At 38.3% G+C, this 18,614-nt stretch overlaps 1 protein-coding gene across 1 annotated transcript in view; it reads right to left on the reverse strand.

Moving 5' to 3' along the window:
* The window catches only part of ITPR2 (inositol 1,4,5-trisphosphate receptor type 2), a 526,257-nt gene that overhangs the window by 481,395 nt on the left and 26,248 nt on the right, over window positions 1-18,614 (reverse strand). The gene's annotated exons all lie outside the window — the stretch shown is intronic.

Below are 18,614 nucleotides of genomic sequence, written 5' to 3' on the forward strand. Positions count from 1 at the left end.
TGAAAATAAGTGGGAACCAATCAATAAGGTATTGTATACATTTAAACACACACACACACACACACCCCCCTCTACACAGACACATATGATGAGGATTGGAACAGAGACACTAAAACATTAACAGTGGTCAGACTGCTCATAGGTTTTTGTTTTTGTTTTGCGGTACGCGGGCCTCTCACTGTTGTGGCCTCTCCCGTTGCGGAGCACAGTCTCCGGACGCGCAGGCTCAGCGGCCATGGCTCACGGGCAGAGGCGCTCCGCGGCATGTGGGATCTTCCCGGACCAGGGCACGAACCCGCGTCCCCTGCATCGGCAGGCAGACTCTCAACCACTGCGCCACCAGGGAAGCCCTGCCCATAGGTTTTATGTTCTTGTGTGTGTGCGTGTGTGTTGTTTTGTTTTGCTTTTATAAGGAACGTGTAAGCTTATGAGATCAGGCTTACAGAATGACCACACAGTGCGGAAAAGAGCACTCCTCCTGTGTTCAACCCTGGCTCGGTCACTTTCCAACCAGGTGACTTTGAGCCTCCTTCTTTACACCTGCAAAACAAGGATAAGAGTACCCACCCCACAGCATTGTTAGGAGGATTAAATGATTTAACATCTGTAAAGTACCTAGTACAGTTTCCGGCATAGAGTAAGCCCTTATACAAGTGCTTAAAAGATAAATAAAATCAGGGACTTTCCCTGCCTTATTCCTCACCATACTGTCTGCCTCTAGAAAGGTGCCTACCACATAGTGAGTACTCAGCAAACATTACTCAAATGAATAAAGTACCTATCTAGTTACAAAAACATACCCCTATTAAAATATTCACGAGAAGCCAATTTCTAGGACAATTCCCAGAGAAGCTGAATCTCTGACCTGAGAGCCAGGAGGCGTGAATCTCCTGCTCAGAGTAATATCTGACTAGCAAAAGACTCACTAATGTTCATTTTTTCCATTGATTAAGTGATGGAAGTAACTGGGGTTTTCTCCACAATATTGTGACAACGCATGTGAATTAGTTCCAAATTTGTGAGCTCGTTTGAAGAGAGATGCCCCAGTTGTGACTTTGTTTTTTAAAAAAAAAAAAACATATTAATCGGACTCACTAGTATGCATTAACTCCAGCAAAAAGTAAACCCCGATTCGTGACCAACTGTCCCCTTGAACTAGGATGATTACACAAATCAAGATGAAACTTTTAGTTCTTGGGTTACAAAAGCAGCCACTTCCTAAATCACTGGATTTTTCTATGAGATCCAAGTTCCACAAAAAAAATGCTAATTTGATCAAGCAATATGCTTCTTTCTTTGATTTTTTTAATATACTTCATTCACACTGGCTAACTAAAATGTGCTTCTACAGGAGCTGCCAAGCATGCAAGAAATTCCTTTTAAGAGTCTTTAAAATTGTTTTCTTAGAAACAGGAAGTCACATTGGGTCAAGAGAAAGCAAACCCAAACCTCCACAATATCCGATCAGGCTGTAACACTGAACGTGAAAGCCTCAGAGTCCTGAGAATGTCAAAACGTAATATTTAAATTTTAAAAAATGCTGTGAGGGAAAGGTCAGCTTTTCTAATTAGTTAGGACACGTTAAGAATTCAAAACATAATAATCAAAAACAAAAAACAAAAAAACACAGGGGTGCGGAGAGCAAAGCGATGAGAGATGCCCGCACAGAGGATCGGTGCCGACCGGCACTCACCAGCCCGAGAGGCTTGTCTGCTCACCCCCCGGGGCGGGCGGGGGCTGGGAGCTGAGGCTCGGTCTTCAGTCGGAGCGCAGGGAGAGGACTGGGGTTGGCGGCGTGAACACAGCCTGCAGGGGGTTAGTGCGCCACGGCTGGCCTGGAGGGAGTCCGGGGAAAAGTCTGGACCTGCCGAAGAGGCAGGAGACTTTTTCTTCCCTCTTTGTTTCCTGGTGCGCAAGGAGACGGGATTAGGAGCGCTGCTTAAAGGAGCTCCAGAGACGGGCGCGAGCCGCGGCTATAAGCACGGACCCCAGAGACGGGCATGAGACGCTAAGGCTGCTGCTGCCGCCACCAAGAAGCCTGTGTGCGAGCACAGGTCACTATCCACACCACCCTTCCGGGGAGCCTGTGCAGGCCGCCACTGCCAGGGTCCGGGGATCCAGGGACAACTTCCCCGGGAGAACGCACGGCGCGCCTCACGCTGGTGCAACGTCCCGCTGGCCTCTGCTGCCGCAGGCTCGCCCCGCATTCGTACCCCTCCCTCGCCCCCTGCCTGAGTGAGCCAGAGACCCCGAATCAGCGGCTCCTTTAACCCCGTCCTATCTGAGCGAGGAACAGACGCCCTCCGGCGACCTACACGCAAAGGCGGGGCCAAATCCAAAGCTGAACCCCGGGAGCTGTGAGAACAAAGAAGAGAAATGGAAATCCGTCCCAGCAGCCTCAGGAGCAGCGGATTAAAGCTCCACAATCAACTTGATGTACCTGCATCTGTGGAATACATGAATAGACAACGGATCATCCCAAATTGAGGAGGTGGACTTTGAGAGCAAGATTTATGATGTTTTCCCCTTTTCCTCTTTTTGTGAGTGTGTATGTGTATGCTTCTGTGTGAGATTTTGTCTGTATAGCTTTGCTTTCACCATTTGTCCTAGGGTTCTATCTGTCCGTTTTTTTGTTGTTTTTTTGTTTATTTTGTTTTTACTTTTTTAAAAAATTTTTTTCTTAATTATTTTTTATTTTAATAACTTTATTTTATTTTATCTTACTATATTTTATTTTCTTTTATCCTCTTTCTTTCTTTCTTTCTACTTTTTCTCCCTTTTATTCTGAGCCATGTGGATGAAAGGCTCTTGGTGCTGCAGCCAGGAGTCAGTGCTGTGCCTCTGAGGTGGGAGAGCCAACTTCAGACACTCGTCCACAAGAGACCTCCCAGCTCCACGTAATATCAAACAGCGACAATCTCCCAGAGATCTCCATCTCAACACCAACACCCAGCTTCACTCAACGACCAGAAAGCTACAGTGCTGGACATCCTATGCCAAACAACTAGGAAGACAGGAACACAACCACACCCATTAGCAGAGAGGCTGCCTAACATCATACTAAGTCCACAGACACTCCAAAACACACCACCAGACGTGGACCTGCCCACCAGAAAGACAAGATACAGCCTCAACCACCAGAACACAGGCACAAGTCCCCTCCATCAGGAAGCCTACACAACCCACTGAACCAACTTTAGCCACTGGGGACAGACAACAAAAACAACCTGCAGCCTGCAAAAAGGAGACCCCAAACACAGTAAGATAAACAAAATGAGAAGACAGAAAAACACACAGCAGATGAAGGAGCAAGAGAAAAACCCACCAGACCTAACAAATGAAGAGGAAATAGGCAGTCTACCTGAAAAAGAATTCAGAATAATGATAGTAAAGATGATCCATAATCGTGGAAACAGAATAGAGAAAATGCAAGAAACATTTAACAAGAACCTAGAAGAACTAAAGAGGAAACAAGCAACAATGAACAACACAATAAATGAAATTAAAAATACTCTAGAAGGGATCAATAGCAGAATAACTGAGGCAGAAGAACGGATAGTGACCTGGAAGATAAAATAGTGGAAATAACTACTGCAGAGCAGAATAAAGAAAAAAGAATGAAAAGAACTGAGGACAATATCAGAGACCTCTGGGACAACATTAAATGCACCAACATTCGAATTATAGGGGTTCCAGAAGAAGAAGAGAAAAAGAAAGGGACTGAGAAGATATTTGAAAAGATTATAGTTGAAAACTTCCCTAATATGGGAAAGGAAATATTTAATCAAGTCCAGGAAGCACAGAGAGTCCCATACAGGATAAATCCAAGGAGAAACACGCCAAGACACATATTAATCAAACTGTCAAAAATTAAATACAAAGAAAACATATTAATAGCAGCAAGGGGGCTTCGCTGGTGGCGCACTGGTTGGAGAGTCCGCCTGCTGATGCAGAGGACACAGGTTCGTGCCCCAGTCCGGGAGGATCCCACATGCCACAGAGCGGCTGGGCCCGTGAGCCGTGGCCGCTGGGCCTGTGCGTCCGGAGCCTGTGCTCTGCGGTGGGAGAGGCCACAGCAGTGAGAGGTCCGCATACCACAAAAAAAAAAAAAAAAAAAAAAAGCACCAAGGGAAAAACAACAAGTAACACACGAGGGAATCCCCATAAAGTTAAGAGCTGATCTTTCAGCAGAAACTCTGCAAGCCAGAAGGGACTCGCAGGACATATTTAAAATGCTGAAGGAGAAACACCTACAACCAAGATTACTCTACCCAGCAAGGATCTCATTAACATTTGATGGAGAAATTAAAACCTTTACAGACAAGCAAAAGCTGAGAGAGTTCAGCATCACCAAACCAGCTTTACAACAAATGCTAAAGGATCTTCTCTAGGCGAGGAACACAAGAGAAGGAAAAGACCTACAATAACAAACCCAACACAATTAAAAAAATGGGAATAGGAACATACATGTCAATAATTACATTAAACATAAATGGATTAAATGCTCCCACCAAAAGACACAGACAGGCTGAATGGATACAAAAACAAGACCCATATATATGCTGTCTGCAAGAGACCCACTTCAGACCTAGAGACACATACAGACTGAAAGTGAGGGGATGGAAAAAGATATTCCATGCAAATGGAAACCAAAATACAGCTGGAGTATCAATTCTCATATCAGACAAAATAGACTTAAAATTAAAGGCTATTAGAAGAGACAAAGAAGGACACTACATAATGATCAAGGAATCGATCCAAGAAGAAGATATAACAATTATAAATATTTATGCACCCAACACAGGAGCACCTCAACATAAGGCAAATACTAACAGCCGTAAAAGGGGAAATCAACAGTAACACATTCATAGTAGGGGACTTTAACACCCCACTTTCACCAATGGACAGACCAGACAAAATGAAAATAAATAAGGAAACACAAGCTTTAAATGATACATTAAACAAGATGGACTTAATTGATATTTATAGGACATTCCATCCAAAAATAACAGAATACACGTTTTTCTCAAGTGCTCATGCAACATTCTCCAGGATAGATCATATCTTGGGTCACAAATCAAGCCTTGGTAAATTTAAGACAATTGAAATTGTATCAAGTATCTTTTCTGACCACAATGCTATGAGACTAGATATCAACTACTGGAAAAGATCTGTAAAAAATACAAACACATAGAGGCTAAACAATACACTACTTAATAACGAAGTGATCACTGAAGAAATCAAAGAGGAAATCAAAACATACCTAGAAACAAATGACAATGGAGACACGACAACCCAAAACCTATGGGATGTAGCAAAAGCAGTTCTGAGAGGGAAGTTTATAGCCATAAAATCCTACCTTAAGAAACAGGAAACATCCCGAATAAACAACCTAACCTTACACCTAAAGCAATTAGAGAAAGAAGAACAAAAAAACCCCAAAGCTAGCAGAAGGAAAGAAATCATAAAGATCAGATCAGAAATAAATGAAAAAGAAATAAAGGAAACGATAGCAAAGATCAATAAAACCAAAAGCTGGTTCTTTGAGAAGATAAACAAAATTGATAAACCATTAGCCAGACTCATCAAGAAAAAAAGGGAGAAGACTCAAATCAATAGAATTAGAAATGAAAAAGGAGAAGTAACAACTGACACTGCAGAAATACAAAAGATCATGAGAGATTACTACAAGCAACTCTATGCCAATAAAACGGACAACCTGGAAGAAATGGACAAATTCTTAGAAATGCACAACCTGCCAAGCCTGAATCAGGAAGAAATAGAAAATATGAACAGACCAATCACAAGCACTGAAATGGAAACTGTGATTAAAAATCTTCCAACAAACAAAAGCCCAGGACCAAATGGCTTCACAGGCGAATTCTATCAAACATTTAGAGAAGAGCTAACACCTATCCTTCTCAAACTCTTCCAAAATATAGCAGAGGGAGGAACACTCCCAATCTCATTCTACGAAGCCACCATCACCCTGATACCAAAACCAGACAAGGATGTCACAAAGAAAGAAAACTACAGGCCAATATCACTGATGAACATAGATGCAAAAATCCTCAACAACATACTAGCAAACAGAATCCAACAGCACAATAAAAGGATCATACACCATGATCAAGTGGGGTTTATTCCAGGAATGCAAGGATTCTTCAATATATGCAAATCAATCAATGTGATACACCATATTAACAAATTGAAGGAGAAAAACCATATGGTCATCTCAATAGATGCACAAAAAGCTTTCGACAAAATTCAACACCAATTTATGATAAAAATCCTCCAGAAAGTAGGCACAGAGGGAACTTTCCTCAACATAATAAAGGCCATAGATGACAAACCCACAGCCAACGTCGTCCTCATGGTGAAAAACTGAAAGCATTTCCACTAAGATCAGGAACAAGACAAGTTTGCCCACTCTCACCACTCTTATTCAACATAGTTTTGGAAGTTTTAGCCACAGCAATCAGAGAAGAAAAGGAAATAAAAGGAATCCAAATTGGAAAAGAAGAAGTAAAACTGTCACTGCTTGCAGATGACATGATACTATACATAGAGAATCCTAAAGATGCTACCAGAAAACTACTAGAGCTAATCAATAAATTTGGTAAAGTAGCAGCATACAAAATTAATGCGCAGAAAATCTGGCATTCCTATACAATAAGGATGAAAAATCTGAAAGTGAAATCAAGAAAACACTCCCATTTACCACTGCAACAAAAAGAATAAAGTATCTAGGAATAAACCTACCTAAGGAGACAAAAGACCTGTATGCAGAAAATTATAAGACACTGATGAAAGAAATTAAAGATGACACAAATAGATGGAGAGATATACCATGTTCTTGGATTGGAAGAATCAACATTGTGAAAATTACTCTACTACCCAAAGCAATCTACAGATTCAATGCAATCCCTATCAAACTACCACTGGCATTTTTAACAGAACTAGAACAAAAAATTTCACAATTTGTATGGAAACACAAAGGACCCCGAATAGCCAAAGCAATCTAGAGAACGAAAAATGGAGCTGGAGGAATCAGGCTTCCTGACTTCAGACTATACTACAAAGCTACAGTAATCAAGATAATATGGTACTGGCACAAAAACAGAAATATAGATCAATGGAACAGGATAGAAAGCCCAGAGTTAAACCCATGCACATATGGTCACCTTATCTTTGATAAAGGACACAGGAATGTACAGTGGAGGAAGGACAGCCTCTTCTATAAGTGGTGCTGGGAAAACTGGACAGCCACATGTAAAAGTATGAGATTAGAACACTCCCTAACACCATACACAAAAATAAGCTCAAAATGGAATTAAAGACCTAAATGTAAGTCCAGAAACTATCAAACTCTTAGAGGAAAACATAGGCAGAACACTCTATGACATAAATCACAGCAAGATCCTTTTTGACCCACCTCCTAGAGAAATGGAAATAAAAACAAAAATAAACAAATGGGACCTAATAAAACTTCAAAGCTTTTGCACAACAAAAGGAAACCATAAATAAGACCAAAAGCCAACCCTCAGAATGGGAGAAAATATTTGCAAATGAAGCAACTGACAAAGGATTAATCTCCAAAATTTACATGCAGCTCAATAACAAAAAAACAAACAACCCAATCCAAAAATGGGCAGAAGACCTAAATAGACATTTCTCCAAAGACGATATACAGACTGCCAACAAACACATGACAGAATGCTCTACGTCATTAATCATTAGAGAAATGCAAATCAAAACTACAATGAGATATCATCTCACACCGTTCCGAATGGCCATCATCAAAAAATCTGGAAACAATAAATGCTGGAGAGGGTGTGGAGAAAAGGGAACACTCTTGCACTGCTGGTGGGAATGTGAATCGGTACAGCCACTATGGAGGACAGTATGGAGGTCCCTTAAAAAACTAAAAATACAACTACCATATGACCCAGCAATCCCACTACTGGGCATATACCCTGAAAAAACCATAATTCACCAAGAGTCATGTACCAAAATGTTCATTGAAGCTCTATGTACAATAGCCAGGAGATGGAAACAACCTAAGTGTCCATCATCGGATGAACGGATAAGGAAGATGTGGCACACATATACAATGGAATATTACTCAGCCATAAAAAGAAACGAAATTGAGTTATTTGTAGTGAGGTGGATGGACCTAGAGTCTGTCATACAGAGTGAAGTAAGTCAGAAAGAGAAAGACAAATACCGTATGCTAACACATATATATGGAATCTAAGAAAAAAAAATGTCATGAAGAACCTAGGGGTTAGACAGGAATAAAGGCACAGACCTACTAGAGAATGGACTTGAAGATATGGGGAGGGGGAAGGGTAAGCTGGGACAAAGTGAGAGAGTGGCATGGACATATATACACTACCAAACGTAAAATAGATAGCTAGTGGGAAGCAGCCACATAGCACAGGGAGATCAGCTCGGTGCTTTGTGACCACCTAGAGGGGTGGGATAGGGAGGGTGGGAGGTAGGGAGACGCAAGAGGGAAGAGATATGGGAACATATGTATATGTATAACTGATTCACTCTGTTATAAAGCAGAAACTAGCACACCGTTGTAAAGCAATTATACTCCAATAAAGATGTAAAAAAACGAAAAAAACACATAGTCTCATTTAGAGTGCATAAAAATTATATTAAAAGCGCCATGGGTATTTTACATATTCTTAGTGCCTGCCAATCCCACAGAAATGCAGGCTCCCCTAGAATTCCCCGAAGAGTCCTCACCTGCATGGGCTAGCCACCAAGAGGAATGGGAAAAACTAAAGCCATCAATCAGGTCACAGTGCATTTATGTAAACATTTATGCCTGTCCTCAAATATCTGATAGCCCAGAGAAAAACACAGTAATTAAGTGTGCCTTCAGTTCTAAGAATCTGTCCTATCCCTTATAAACAAAGGTCTGTGAAAATTATAAAGAAAGTCATCTCATCATGCAGAGTTAAAGAACTGGAGCTGAGTTTAGAGAGAAGGGAAGAAAGGGAAGGTTAGGATTAAATGGGTGAGAAAAGAAACAAGGAGTGTGAATCTGTTATAAAAACATATATGATCACTGATGCTAAATGTCAAACAGGATTTTACTGCACAACTTCTATAATATCTACAAGAGCATCTTCTTGAATACCTCCAGGGCCAGAGTATTCACCACTTACCACCTTTCTGCCAGTACTAATATTAGAAATCTGTTGTATAGGTCTTTTTCCCATCCCAGTACTTACATTTTCTTATGACCGCTTGCTTAATTGTCTGATCTTCCAATAAATTGTAACTCCATGAAGTCAGAAACTAAATCCAACTTGTTTACCATTATATCCTTGGCATCCACTAGAATGTGTTATATATAGTAGCCACTTAATAAACATTTGTTAAATAAATCAACGAAAAAATGAGACTTGCTTTCCCAAATATCTTTCCCTTTTTGATCTCAGTTCTTTCTTCTGGAACTACATAGACTAAGTTTTCTTTTTCTGGAATGAACAAGACTGTTTCTCTCCAGTTCTTCCTCATATGGATATTTACCAAGGAACTCAACATCCTTTCATACACCCAAGTGTCAACGTCCCCCTTAAATGTGATCCTGGAAGCTATTCACATGAGTCCAGATGTGCCCCCCAACAAGTGCAGGGGTCAGGGGACCGTTACCTCTTTCTTTCTGACACTACGCTTACAGTTATGCAACCTAAGATTGCAGTAGCTTCCGTGGCAGTCAAACCCACCTCTGACGTTCATTGGGCTTACAGCTAAACAATTCCAAGTTTTTTTCGTATGTACTACTGATAAGCCAGGCTTTCCCATCCACCACTGGGGCAGTTAACTTTTACAACTTAGGAATAAGAATTGACAATTGAATAGGCACATATATAAAGATCAACCTTTGGCCTAAGAACAGAAATCCTCTGAAAACCATCTATTCCATCCCTAAGTCATTTAAATACCCTCTCATGATTACCGCCCATTTTTCTCACTGATAAACAATGTTTCCCAAATTCGGCTCATTGGCTGAATCATATATATACAGGAGGTAATAATAAGAAGTTTCTTTGGTCCCGATCCAACAAACCAAAATTTCTGGGGATAAGGTCTAAGAATCTGTATTTTTTAAAGGCTCTCCAAACTTTCTTGAATGGATTAGGAGTACCTGCTTTCCCAGAGTACCCAAGGCTCTCCTCTATAAGACAACTTATCACACTCCATCAAGATTTCTTATATAAGCATATTTCACTAGCACCAAAAATTATAAGTTCCATGAGAGTCAGTGCATTCCTGTTCTGCTCACCATAATATGCCCAAATCTAAGTATTAGGCCTCAAACATGGAAGATGCTAAATAAGTATTGAGTGAATGACTGAGTCACTTTTTGAATAAGTGAGTAAATCAATCATGGTATTTTTGGTAGATCACAAAAACATTAAAAAAAAAAACTGGAACTAACAAATGGTTACCTAATAGTAGATGGAAGAAAGGGTAGGAAATATTCCCCATCCAGACATGTCTCAGAAAGTTATCAAAAATGTCAAATCCTGAGAAGGGTCAAGATAGCCTGCTCTAAATAACAATATCTTATATAGCACCTTTCAATCCAATCTATCAGTGCACTTTAATGGGCTAAATTAAATGCAGCTAATGGGGTGCATTTATTTTCCCCTGTCTGAATCAGCAACTAAGCCAAACAGGCAATTCTAAGCGATAGCTTAAAATTCTCAACCTGTCACTGAAACTCAACTAACATAAAATCTGTTTTCCTTCATATCTATCTTTTCTTCATAAGGTCATAGCTGTAAATTATTTGGTCCCTGCAATTGACAAGAAAAAAATCATTCAACAATTAGACCTTCCAAGGTATCTATAAGGAGATTTCATTAGCTCCTTTGAAGATTTCATACATAAATATAAATCAAAAATATATGTGAATCAAATTTTAACTGGACAGATATGCCCCCTAGAGAAATCTTGCAAATGTGCATATGGAGACATGTACAAGAGTGATAGCAAACACTGGAAAAACCCAAATGTCCATCAGTAATAGTAGCATGGATAAATAAATTATGACAGATGAATAATTTCATACAAAAGATAACTATTTTTTAATAGATAGCTAGTGGGAAGCAGGCGCATAGCACAGGGAGATCAGCTCAGTGCTTTGTGTCCTCCTAGAGGGGTGGGATAGGGAGGGTGGGAGGGAGATGCAAGAGGGTGGGGATATATGTATACATATAGCTGATTCACTTTGTTGTACAGCAGAAACTAACACAACATTGTAAAGCAATTATACTCCAATTTTTTTTAATTTTAAAACTTTACTTCTCTAAAAACATGGTTATCATGCTTTGTACACAACAGCACATTTACTAGATAATACTCATTCCAGAATCACTGTCTAAACCAAACAAATAAGTGGGGGTATATGGGCACATAAGGCAGATGACACACAGTTTTAAAATAATTTTCAGAGCCAGAATTGGTAAGTTGGGCAGAAAAGCAGTAAAGCAATCCTTATATGGACACATGAAAATTATATGCAAACTAGAAAACGAGCATATGTTTTAAATAAATCAGGTTAGATTTAATCAGGCACTACAATGAATGGAAATTGATTATATTCCTTTTGATTCCAAATTTCCACTTTATTGGAAAATCTAGTAACCATTACAGCTTCTAGCTGAGGGACAAAAGGACAGACAGTCCTTTAACATCCAATAAAGATGTTAAAAAGAAAGATAACTATTTTTTAAAGTGAATAAATTGCAGCTGCATGCAACAGCACTGAAAATCTCACAGACATAAAGTTGAGCTCAAAAAAAGGAAGTCCCAAATGTTATATAATTCCATTTATATAGACAGCATAAGTAGGCAAAACTAAACAGCATATATTTTAGGAACACACATGGAGTGTAAATAAATTATTGTATAAAAATACATGGCTTTCAGATTTGTAAGTAGATTTCCAAAAGAAAGCAAATTATTCTTTGGTCTCCAGTCTTGCGTTATTCCACCAACTGCCAAGAAAATGTCATGAGATAGGTAAAATATGCTAGTCATATATTTTTCCTCATGAAGCCATAAACGGTATTTCTACCTTGAATACTTTTTAAAAGTAAGTGTGCTATCTTCCTGATACATGCCTACCACATATATCTGATATTTGTACAATTAAGTGATATAATTCATTTCTAATATCGATACAATGGCACTGAAGCATATTTAAAGAAAATGAATTTGAGGGGAGAGAGAAGGTGGGGAATCCACAGTGGGTATTATTAAAAACTATTGGTAAGAAAGGGGGCTAATATTGTGGCCAGGTTCATAAGTAGGGTGGAATTGCCTTTACAGCACTTTCAGGACTGTCACAAATCACTTTATCCCTAACTCTAGGATTTTTACCCTGCTGGCCATATGAATTTCTCCCTTAGCTGCAATCTTCTGACTTCTTAGCAAAACTGTCCATCACTGCACACAACCCTACCACCCACCATCACCACAACCCTGGCACATCAGTCAAACCTCTCCTTCACCTTCATGTAGAAGTAGTACTAGAGTAGAAGGAAAAAAAAAAAAAAATTGAGCTCTCTAATCCTTGGTCTGCCATTCCATAACCAGCTGTGTTTATGCTAGCCACTTAACCTCTCTGCGCCTCATTATCTAAATGCGGCAGCTGTGATCTCACAAATTCCTTCTATTTCTGTGCTTTTTCATTTCTCTGATCCTGTATTATAATCAAGTTTGGCTTGTGGTATCATCTTCCAACAGCAAATTCTGACTTTATAATATTTTATACATTGTAGTTTGAAAGTTTAACTGTTTAGAATCAATTTTTTTAAGTTTATTCATTATTTTATCATTCCAAGCAAAGTGCTGGTATGTGATTTTTGTTCCATTCATTCACCATAGTGACCATAGTCTCAGAACACAGTATTTTAGCATCTTAAGGTGTTGCCATTTAGTAATAGGGACCTTTTTTTACTGACCAGTACTCAAGCTGCCTAAGTACGGAGCCAACCTCCAGGCCTGTAGATTCTTGTTTGTAAGCCAATTAATCTGGCTCATAATTCAGAGCATCTTAACAGGAAATGCTAGGTTCTACAAATGTCCAGTTCCATACCTTAGGTCTGATAGGTCCTGTGGACACACCCCTGCACAAGGCCATAAACAATTCTAATCACACAAAGAGGGAAGTAATTTCATTGTAAAACTTTCTGCCAAAAAGTATTCTAACTTGTAAATGCAAAACAGATGCAACACAGAAAATTCACTCATAGCTGTAACTCATATTTTGTCTCTGATGACAAGTAGAGTTAAATTCCCTTTTGCCATTGGAAATACGAGATTTTTAAAAGTTAAACCAATAAGGTTTAACATTATCTTCTCTTTTTAGATTTCTTATTTCAATAATATATCTTTATTAGAACAAATATTTTAAGTTTAAATATTAAAAGTATATTTAATTCCATGTGCAAGTTTTTCAACCACGCACAGGTTTGTTGCTGCTAATATTTCTAAAATTGGTTCCTTCCAAAGCTGAAATTGTGCTTGCTGTTTAGGTATTTAAAACGCTTCCAGTTGTTCTTCCATGAACGATAAAACTAATCTAAACCACATATAAATGACTCAAAGACCTTTAAACAAAATGGGTATCATGAGGACTACAAACGGAACGCTGTCACTCACATGTTAACTTTTTTTAGAAATCACCGCAAGAAGCCATCATTTTGTGAAACAATTTTTTTATTTTATTTATTTATACAGCAGGTTCTTATTAGTTATCTATTTTATACATATTAGTGTATATATGTCAATCCCAATCTCCCAATTCATCCCACCACCACTACCATCACCACCCCCCCTCTTTCCCCCCTTGGTGTCCACACATTTCTTCGATACATTTGCGTCTGTATTATATTCAGAGTATGGATGCTAGTGAAACTTGGGGGAAAAAAGACTAAGAGTTACACATTGCCTTTCAAAGAGAAGCATGTATATCTGACCATGACTTCAGAAAGGATTTGCCTGTATATTTTGAAAGCTTAAAGTCCTAATCCAGCCAAAGAAAGCAATCTGATTTTTTCTTCTAGGATTTTCCTTCTCCATCTAATAACTTCCTTTCCTTGATCCTCTCTACCCTGCCTGCTCAACTTCTTTGAACCCAATACTATTGCAAGTCAGTATGTGCAGCATTTTGTTCTAGCTGGTCCATTACTGTTCTCGTGAAAGTCAACGCATTTGTAAAGTGTCTTTCTCAGGATATGAATGGGCATCTATACCAGTTGAGATCACTTATTTAGTGATGGCTAAGGTGACCTTAACTACTACCAGTTCTCAATTATCTGCAGAGAGCTAGAAAATCAATGGCACTGGTAAAAGAGACACACTAGGCAAAGTTCAAGTCCAGAACTTTGCTACTACTACTACTACCACCACCAGACTGTCATTCCTATCTGAGCTTTTGCCACATGGTTGGCACCAACTTTCTCAGGAAAAAAGGCTGTAAAATGGGGAACTCACCTAGGTACACTCTCTTATTCCAAGAATAGACACCTCCCTGGCCCCAGGTTTCTGCCTGGCTTTGGTCACTTCCTCACATTTCCACATAGTTGTTTTTTATATTTTGTCCAGAATTTATAGTAGTTATACTGAAGATTAAATTCAAGAAATATAAGTTCAAATATTTTACAAATTACTAATAAGACAACGCAACAAACTGCTATGCATGTATCAGCAAAAACAACAATAAACATACTGTTAATTACCAACTAAAAATATAACTATTATGAATGTTTAAAGACATTAAAGATAATTGTCTTAAAAGAGCAAAGAGTAAGAGCCCATCAAAAATGGGCAGACAGATTTGATAAAGAATTTCTAGAAACGAAAAATAATTGTTTAAGTAGGTGGATTTAAGACAGTAAATTTGACACAGCTAATTAATAATCTCTAGAGCCCACGAGCCACAACTACTGAAGGCCGTGCACCTAGAGCCCGTGCTCCACAAGAGAAGCCCCCGCTCACCACAACTAGAGAAAGTCCGCGTGCAGCAACGAAGACCCAACACAGCCAAAAATTAATTAATTAATTAATTTTTAAGAAAAAGGAATGGGAAGGAAAAAACTGTTAAACATGGGAATAAATTTAAATAAATGTTGTTGGTATAAAAGAATAATAATGACTAACGTGAGTCTTTAAACGTACAGCACTACATACCAGACATCTGCATATAAGTAGAAAGGGAGTGATCAGAGTTAAATAGTTCCATGGCTCTGAATTGTACAGGAATGAGTTAAAGTATCAGTTAACTTTATACTTTGCTGAGTGTACAAAGTATAATTTTAAAAGAAAATACTGAAACAACAGAAATAGTATATAAATACAAAGCCAACAGAGAAAGATGAATGGAACAAGAAGAAAAATAAGAAAAACTTCAGTCGACCCAAAAAGAACTAAGAGAGAAGAAAAATCAGGGCAAGTCATGATTAATATAAAGGCACAAAGTAAGAGGGTAGGAATAAGTCAATATTAATCATAATATATTTAATTTTTAACATCACTTCAAAGCCAGATTTAAAGAAAAAAAAAGAGATTTCCAGACTGGATGAAAAAATCCAACCATATGCTATTGACTAGAGCCATACCTATAACATATGGACAGAAAAAAGCACAACAAAGAAATACTGATCAAAAGAAAGTTATGGTAGCAGTGATAATATCAGAAAAATAGACTTTAAGGCAAAAAAAAAACAAAACATTATTCAGGACAAATAAGGCCATTAAATATAAGTGTTTCAGTTCTCTAAGAATATATAACAATTCTAAATTTAAATGTAACAGCCCCAAATTATGCAAAACAAAATTTATAGAACTAGAAGGAGAAATTAACAAAGACATTATCAGAGTAGGAGATTTCAACACACTTCTCAATTACTGATAGGGCAAACAGATAAAATGCAGTAAGGGTACACGCTTTGAAACCATAATTAACAAGCCTGATCTAACGGACATATATAAAACATATAACTTCTCATGGAAATGTATAAAACTCAACAACTGGAGAAAATATTTTCTTTTTGAGCATATACAGAATATTAATACACCAGTTGCCTCAATTCTTTTCAGATTATATGGTTTCCTTATCCCTACTATATTTCTAAAATATAGCTTAAATTCACAAGGTTTTAAGAAATTCTTTTGGCTCACGTTGCACTTATGTTTAGCTTAAAACCCCATACTCATCCATCCTCTAGAGGCTTAGGGTCTCCTTCTATGATCCCACCATATTTGATATACACCCCTTCAAGCTGTTATCTACTGTATGATACCTTTAGCTCCATGTCTCTAATAAAAACAGTGAGCTCCTTGGGGACTGCAGCAGTGTATTTTTAATCTTCATATTCTCAATACCTAGCACAGTGACTGGCATGTAGTCAGTACATAAAAATAATTGTTGAATGAATGAACTTCCATACTTCAATGGACAAAATGAGGCTGATGAAGATGCAGCAGGAAGAACATAGGAAGAAAAGATGAATTAAGTACGTAATAATGATAAGACTGTTCCTCCCTGGCTCATGCCCTCAGCAAGCCACAAAGTAACATTTAACTATACATTCTAGAAGTGAATGGCTAAAAGAGACCTCAAAAAATAATCCAGTCAGTAGGAGCTCCTAGGCAGAACAGAACATAATTTAGCCAGAAACATTTCTTTCTTTTGAAATCGTCAGAGTACAATGCAATCGGCGATTAGTTTTATAGCTGTAAGGACCTGCCTTCTCCCTGTTCTTTTAAGTATGCTGCCTTCTTCAAAAAGAGATGAATATGAGAACCAAATACCACTTCCTGGCTAATCAGACACAAAAGAGAAACGTACCTAGGAGGAAACAGTTGGCAAGAGAAGTTCCCCGGCCAGAAAAACTTCTGGCAACTATAGACCAATTTCCACAATTATTAGCACGAGAAACGAGACTTTTTTTTCCAGGAAGTTGGAAGGTATAAAAGTTACCTCATTAAAGCTACAAGCAGATGACTGAGTCAATAAGAACTGGGACATTTCTAAGATCTACCAGAAAAGGGGAGAGGTAAAAACTCTTGTTACAAAACAAAACAAAACAAAAAAACTTCACACTCTCACATAATTCCCTCGGAGACATAGCTTCCAACATTTAATTAACAGTGGCTAAATGTGTATAAGTATGGGTTTAAAAACACAGATGTCATTCTAAAGTCACACCTATAATTGGTATGGATGGAATCAATGGGCATAAAACCCTCTTTTAAGTCATTTCTGTGCACAAAGAGAATAATCCCAGACTTATCTGTGTTATTGGCAAGGGTCTAATTGTAGCTGAAATGACATATATACCCTCTTCTGCAGTGTTTTAATTAAGGAACAGAGCCTTCTCTTTCTGGGATGAAGTGAATGAATCCTTACCCGAAAATAATGAAGCAACACACATGATCTCTAAAAGCAGAGCCAACTGAGGGTAAAATCAAAGGTAAACAAAAACAAGCAGAAAAGTCTGATAACTGAAAAGAGCCGCACATATATATGCTAAATTAAATGATTTCTCTTGCTTCCAGATTGGGCAAAATTTTTTTCCAACCCCTGGAAAAAACAGAAATAGTACTACTATTAAAGTAGAATTTGTAATCAATCCTAGGTAATGAATTTATCTATTGATATAAATGCAGGCAGATCCCTAATCCTCCAGACAGCAATCATCAAACCACAAATAAATATTCCCAAGGAGACATATTGGCTTCTACTAGATTAGGACAAAAACGGGATAATATAAATTTAACAATACACGTTTCCTTTTAAGATTCTAGTATCACAACTGTATCTACTCCATATAAATGTGTGATGTTGGGAAGTTATTTCTCCGGCCTACCTATAATATTGAGATAACTCTAGTACTAACTTCATAGAGCTGGTTTGAAAAACAACTGATTTGACGATGCAAAATGCCCAGTACAAAGTTAACATTCAATAAAGGTTAGCCATCATCATCATCAATGTTATTTATTATAAATGCCCAGCACAAAGTACATTCTCAATAATTATTAGGGTTCCTCATTTTCATCCCTGTTATCTATTATTACCACTTAATTGTTGAAAGAAGTTCAGCAGTAAGGTAATAATTTCAGAAAAAATGAAATCTCTTCATGAGGAAATTCATTCATTCGACAAACACTGACTGCACAGCTATGATGTGCCAGGCATTGTTCTAAGAGCAAACAAAACCAACACTCTGGCAGGGAGTAGTAAGAAGGAGACAAGAAACAATAAACATAATAAATCCATAAATTACATAGTGTGCTAAGGGATAAGTGCTATCTAAAAAAAAGGAAACATAAAACATAGCAAAAGACATAAAGGAGGTGAGGGAGCTACCTAAGATAACTGCATTCCAGGCAGAAGGAACAGCCAGTGCAAAGACCCTACGGTGGGAGCATGTTTGCAGTGCTTGAGCACGTGCAAGGAAGGCAATACACCTGACGGGAGTGAGAAGAAGATGAGCGATTGGAAAGGTCAGAAAAGCCAGGGAATGGAAGGCCAGATCCTATAGGACCTCCTACGTATAGTAATGACTCTG

Source organism: Leucopleurus acutus, assembly GCF_964270905.1.
Source record: "Leucopleurus acutus genome assembly, chromosome: 11".
NCBI lineage: Eukaryota > Metazoa > Chordata > Mammalia > Artiodactyla > Delphinidae > Leucopleurus > Leucopleurus acutus.